The following is a 7,200-nucleotide window of genomic DNA, read 5'->3' on the forward strand; positions in this document are numbered from 1 at the left end:
ACAGTTACAGCAGATGGTTGAGACAGCAAAAGAAATAACTAACCTGGCATTTATCTTTTGAATCAAAATATGGCATTACTTTCTGATTTCTGTCATGAATTCATCACTTACTAGAGTAGTATCTTTCCCTTTTCAGCTATCTGGCTTTTCCTGCTGCCTAATATGCACCTTACAGTGTCCTACAGATGATCTAGCAGATTTTATGGTTTTTACTGTGCATGATCCCAATGTGTCCCAAATGAATTTTTACCAGGAAAAGCCTACTTGCAAAAAAATTTTAAAAGTAAAGCAAGAAACTGTTTGCAAGTGGGAACATTTATTTTTCCTCCTTTTTTTGGCTGTAACATTTATAGCTCTTTAACTGTCATAATTAAACCTTTTTCTACTTCATAAACTTACAGATCTCCAGCAAAATGACCTGGGTGTTTCCCACATGTCACTTCAAGTTTTTTCTAACCATGACACTCCTCTAGCTGCCAGGAGACAGATCCAGGTAGGATGCTTCCAACTCCTACAGATATTAATAAAAAAAACCCGAGAAATAAAAGCCCAGGCAAAGCTCAAATCAGTTTGTTAATTCCATAAAAAATACAAGGGAAAGCCTGATTATGTTCTGCAGAGGGTTAAACTGTTTACACAGTCCTGTCAGTAAAATGCTGTATAATTCCCAGTAAAAGACCTGACTGAAATACAAAATTGAGAGCGAACCCACAGGGGCTGTGTTCAGTTTCTCTGTTTACTGTGGGCAGGCAGCAATGCTGTAAAACTCAGCACATCCATAGGATTGCTCTAATAAAGGAAAGGAATCTCTGTGGTGCACTGAGGACTAGATGGCTCAGCCATGAACCTACTCAGCTTGATGTCAAAACGGAAAGAATATTAGAAGATACCCAGTCTGTAAGATTTCCTTCTACTTGGTACTCACAAACTTGGCAGTGTCATACTGCTTGGGTTTTTAAAAGGGAAATGAAATCTGATGGTCCTTAAATTCACTGTTTTCTCCCCAAGGGAGGATCACCCATGTTTTCAGCCTTTAAAGCAAGAGTAGCTTTCCCTGGGAAAGGGAGTGGGGCTGGCTTTCAGTCATTGGTGCGTCAGAACCCCAGCCCAGAGCAGTGTCAAAGTGAGCCCACCACGCTTATCAGTTGGTACTGTTAAAATGAAGAAAACGGCATTCGCTGCAATTAAGTGTGTGTGTTCATTTCCTGAACTTCACAGAAATAAACTCTGTGTTCTTAAAGCACCATTTTTCTGTGTCTTGAAAATCCATGAGGAGAGTTTGACCCTTGTTCCAGTTTCCAGGTACCTTCTTGAAAGAATCTGGTGACTGGAAAACAGAAACCAGATAGGCAATATGACCATGCCTTTATTCTTCTTGTCTCACAGTAGGTCTGTATGTTGATCCAGAAGTTTTTTTTAGGGGGCTGGAGCTAAGATCCTTCTGCATGGTTTGCTCACTGAATACCAGTGCAGTTCTTGTCTTTTCCAGACAGGAGATGGTAGAACAGGAAAATGTGCAAGGGGCAGGAGGAATGCTCAGAGGTGAATTCTACGGAGCATTTTAAACTCTTACAGCAAAGTATTACATCTCCTGGGAAAGGATGGAGACTGTGAATATATGGTTGCCATGCACTGTTTCTCAACTAGGTGGCACCAAACGAAATCGTCCAGTGTCACTGCAAATTAGCAAAAGGGGGTACTTTTTTCCCCCATTCTGAGTAGTTCTAATGCTGACTCCTTGCTGTGGAAGGTTTAGGCCAAAACATAAATGTTGTGTCAGAAAGTGATTGATTAAACTGGTGGGGAAACAAATCCTCTAAAAAGTAAAAAGATACAGAAAGCTGAATGCATTCCCACGTGAAAGGAGCAAGAGATTTGGGGCTGCCTTTCTCAGGCAAGAGTAGGATGAGATAGCAGCAATAGAGCATGTGGAGAAACAAAGCAGGCAGAGGAAGCTGATCAGACATCTCTACTTGCTTTCTCTAGAAAAGCAGGACGGCTGCAAATTTTGTTTCTGCTGAAGCCCTGTGGATAAGAGGAGACCACACTTGCAAGGGTGGGAGGAGGCAGCTGTTGCTGGAATTGCTCCTCAAAGCCGTGTGGCTGAGCTTCACTCCTGGACTGAGAATTACAGTGGTGACCCAAAACAAACCAGGTAGCACTGCTCAAAGGGGGAGACATGATTTCTACTCTGGACATGTCAAGCTTGAAAACATCTGCTCTGCCCTGTTTTCATAGCGTGTCAGGCTGAGTACACAAAGTCCCATGTGCTGGGTCACCTGGTGGGGCCACACCTTGGGGCAGGCCCTGCATGGTCATCTGCTGCTAGGTCACAGGAGTCCAGGGAAGATAGACTGAGCACAACCCAGAGCAGTCAGCGGGAAGGTGTTCCTGCCCATGGCAGGTGAGTTGGATCTTTAAAATCCCTTCCAACCCATTGTGTGATCATCCAATCCATTGTGTGATTCCATGAAGTTGGGCAGGTTTGATTAAACTAACAGGACATGAGAGATTAAGGGATGCTGTTTGCAGACATTTAGTGAGTGACTTGGGAAAAGATCAAGGTAATATTCATCATCTCTTAGTTGCCAAGCTCTCCTAGGTTTCCATGCTTCTACAACCCTACCAGCCCTCTACTTGAAATAGCAAGAATAAACCTTGGAATTTCTAAAAGACCCCTCAAAAAGCTTAAGAAATTATTTGAGTTTTCCATCCTAATGTAGGAAACCTTTTTCCTGATCAGAAGAGGTACTAGGGTATGGCAGGCTCACCTGTGGGACAGTTCCAAGGCATCAGCAAGAACTTAAAGCTTTGGGTGTGAACAGGATCACACAGTGGTGTGAGTAACCCCAGATATGTCCCAGCCATGCTGTTTCTGTCAGGTTTCTGCCACAGGCCAGACCTGGTCTTCTGGAAGTGTTTAGCATCATCAGGTTTAGAAACAGCAAATCTGCATGTCCAGAAGAGAGTGGAATTGCAGAGGGTGGCTGCAGCCCCTATGGAGTCACCCATCTCTCCCTGTCATGTGAAGAAGAGACCTGGCTGATGAGCCTGGTCATCAGCCAGATCTCTTCTAATTCTGCTCTGTTGGGCTGATGGAGAGAAGCTTTAGATTACAGTGAGAAGTAGGACAGGAAAGCTGGATGAGGGAGGTAGTAACAGGATAGCTGGGGGAGAACATGAACTTAGGTATGACTCTTCACCTTTCTGCTTCTTCAGCCACGTCATCGGAAGATTTTACTTCCTCTGGAAGAAGCAATGGTTCGGGACAAATGTTTTTGGGTTTTTTCCCCTCCAGGTTGGAGAAGAATGGAAACCGTTGTGATTCTTAGCATCTCCCCAAAGCCAGAGCTGAGAGCAAGCATGGCTTGTGATATTGATTGTAGCTGCTCCCTCTCAACATTGCAGGTTTCTGTCTCCTGGTGTCTGCACAGCCTTCATGCGTTGCAGGAGCATCAGGCTGAGTGACAGTCCTGGTAAGGCTTTCATCCCAGTGCATTGAAAGGAGCAAGAAGATACAGTGCCTCCCCCTCAAAAATCCCCACAACAGATGATTTGGTGAGGCTTTCATCCTGATGCATTGAAAGGAACAAGAACACATGGTCTCTCCCCCTCAAAAGTCCCTTACAAGAGATGATTTCTTTGCAGTCTGGGCAAAGTAAAGAAAATCCTGCTGCTTAAACAGGCTATTTTGTGACAACTGCTGTGCACGAATGATGGCTGCGAGGCAGAGGCAGTCACAAATGGATCCATCAGCTTTTTGGGGTCCTAAAATAACATGACCCTGAAGGAGCTGGCTGCAGCTCTTGGTGAGGCGGCAAGCCTGGAATCTGTGACTCTGCCTGAGGTCCAGCTCTTTCACCCATGGCAGGGTGACATTGTCCTCAGCAGCCACTTCATCCTGGCAACATGGGGCCATCACACCTTTCTGCCCTCCAAGAAACAGCCATGCAGGTTACTGCCAATGCAGATTCCTCACAGTTGTTTGTCAGCTGCTGGAAGGGGAGAAGAACAAACGAGCTGTGGAAGGTGAGGAATATTGAAAAATTCTGGAGCAAACTGCATTCTTTGGCACCCATCTGTACTCTTGGGCCATACTTGCAGAGGAAAAGAGTGATCAGTGCCCCATAAATCTGACGCAACCTCTGCATGGCGACAGATGCATATGGTGGGAAGCTGTTGGTCATTTTGTCCCTGGGTTGAGGAGGAACACCCTGCTGAAAGGCTCCCAGGGCAATGGGTGGCTTCCTGCCAGCAGCTGTGCCCAGAGTGGGATCTGGAGGCCGATCTCACAGCCAAGACAGCGCCATTCATTAGCACTCAATAAACAAAAGTGCCTCACTGTTTTATCCAGGAGATAAGCGTGGAGGGCATGAGATTGCTTTCCCTTGTGTTGTCTGTGCTGAGCGTGGGAGCCTGTGTTGGCTGCCAAAGGAGCTGAGGCGCTGCTGCTGTGGCACATGCTGTGGACAGGCAGGGAACCGGGCTGCTGGGTGTGGGGCAGCCCTAAGGCTGGAACCTCACAGGGACTGGGCACTGTGAGATGCTGGTGCTTACTGGAGGCTGCCAGTCCTGCAGGATGTGTTGCAGGAGCTGGGCCATTGTTTAAGTCAGCTCATGACATGTTACTCATTAGAATGCCAGGGTCAACCCAGCTGCTCTAAAAGTCACTTTAAAAAGGAAGAAAATTCTACTTTTTTTTTTTTTTTTTTTTTTTTTTTTTTTTTTTTTTTTTTTAACACACACTTCTGTGCTTTGAGCATCGGGGGGTTTATTCCCACTAATTGGTCAGCATTTGAATCAAATAGCTACTAAGAAGATGTTTGCAGCCTCTTTTCAAGGAGTAAAGGGCAGAGAGAACAGACAGACTACATACGTTGGATTCACCAGTGTGATCTTGCAGCTTGAGCTTTTGGGAACAACAGAGCCGGGTTTGGGGTTAAGCTGTCCCCTTCTTGCACTCTCCAGCTGCACAGCTGCATCCACACATCCTCTCTCGCTTCTGTAATGTCAAATACCTGCACAGAAAATGAAACCAGACCAGTGGTTTCTGGGTGCTTCCTGCCATCCCAGCCGGTGGCCAGCTGTGAATTTGTTCATTTTACTCATTCTGTTTGACTATACCCTGGATACATCCCCTAACACCTCTGTGCTGTTACCTTTGGCAACACATCCTGTGGTCTCAATGGAGAACAATACCAGGCTTGGTTGGGATTGATTTTTCCAGAAAACAATGTTGACTGGTACTAATTACATTACTGCCTCTTCAATATGTATCAGTTGAATTGTCTACCAGTGGTCTGAGAATCATGTCCAGGACAAGGGAGCAGTGACCAAGCTTGCCCAATTTTACTTTTTTAAGCGTTGGTTTAATAACCACACTCAGCAGGCACTTGGGGATTTCACTGGCAGCCCACAATTTATTAAAACAGAAAACAATGCAAATGGGGAAGGAAACTGAAGAGCGAGACCTCGTGAAAGCCTCTTTCTTTGCAGCAGACTGAACTTGACCCATGTTCTTGAAGGGCTGAACCAGCCCACAGCCCCTCTGGGAGGTGGGCTGAAAGCAGTGCAGAATTTTGAGACTCACACAGGACAAGCTTTGTGACGAGAAGAGCACAGACCTGGTCTAAATGCTTCTGTGTGCACCGTGATGACAACAATGTTGCTTTGCACAGGAGGTCCTGAGCTGTGCCCTTCACCTTCTGTCAGACACAGACAGCGCTGCTTTTGAAGCTCCATTTTGCACCAAACAGTTTTAAATCTCTTTTGTGTCTGTCAGGAGAAAAAAATTATGTCTGAAAGCAAAGGAAACCTTGACAGCCTGGCACTTGCTGAATACGAACTTTCTTCCTCTGCTTCCTTTTTTTATGCCCTCTCTTAAATGCTGCCGGAAGAAACGGGTCCTTTGTGCCATGCAGGTTACAAAGAGCAGTTGTTCTAATGCAGCAGAACCAAAAATAAAAATGTGTGATTGCAGTCCTCCTGAGATGCAGCACAAAGATGGACAGTGTTAACCTCTTCTTTGCCAGCACATCTACACGGTGATAAACATTAACATCTATACCTCAAGCCACACTGAGTTCAGTTCAGCTTTGGACTGAGAGGATACAGCACAGTAAAACCCACTGATGCCTTTACAAAACAGGGCAGAGTGGGGATATGCCACCACCAAGGAAAGGAGTGGGAAGCAATTTTGCAGATGGGGAGTAAGAAGACTTCAATTCTCCGACACTGTTCCCCAAACTGGGAAATCCCGCAGCAGTGCCCACCACAGCAGCCTGCCTGCAACCCAGGCCTTGCTGCCTGTTTTTCCAAGGACATGGTGGAGATAGCACTTGCATTTTTCTCTTGTGCTGGATGCTCATCCAATATATGCCCAGAAAATAGCCACAGGTCTCCTCCCTTGGTCAGGCACCACCCTTCTGGAGGGAGCTTTCTACCTCCAGTGCTCCAGTATCTTCTCATGCTTTGCTCAGCCCAGGTTGAATAGCACACAAGGAGAGCTGATGCCCTTTCCACCTATATCCAACTCACTAACATTGGCTTCTGATGCTTCACTGCCCTCTGGTTTACATCTTCTCACCTTGGGTTCCATGTCCCTAACTGTGATAACAAGCTCCTCTTGTTTTCAGGTGTGTGAAGAACTGTGAGTTTTCTGGGCTGTTCATTGTGACTCCATATAATTGTCACCTCTCCTGTGTACACAAAGTCCTCATTAGCCCTACATGCTCCTGGGAGCATCCTTGTAGGCACTCTTTTCTAGTCACCTCCAATTCATTGCACAGGATAACTGTGCACTGATGCTCTGCCAACTTCCACAGGCCCTGGGTACAGAGCTGGTAATCCCACACTCACAGGGCCTGGTATATGTGAGCAACGAGGGAGGCTCATAGAGATGTGTTCCCCTGGAGATCTTCATCTCTTTCCCTGGTGGTATCACACCTGTGGATGTTACAGAATCACAAAATGGTTTGGGTTGGAAGAGACCTTAAAGATCATCTCACTCTACCCTCCTCTAGTGGACATCTTCCACTAGATCAGGTTACTCAGAGCCCCATCCAGCCTGGCCTTGAATACTGCTGGGGATGGGGCATCCACAGCTCCCCTGGGCAACCTGTTCCAGTGCCTCACCCCCCTCACCACAAAGAACTTGGTCATCCCAAGAGCCACAGAGATCTGTTTGGCTGCTGCTGTCCT

Source organism: Serinus canaria, chromosome 5 (genome assembly GCF_022539315.1).
Source record: "Serinus canaria isolate serCan28SL12 chromosome 5, serCan2020, whole genome shotgun sequence".
Taxonomy (NCBI): domain Eukaryota; kingdom Metazoa; phylum Chordata; class Aves; order Passeriformes; family Fringillidae; genus Serinus; species Serinus canaria.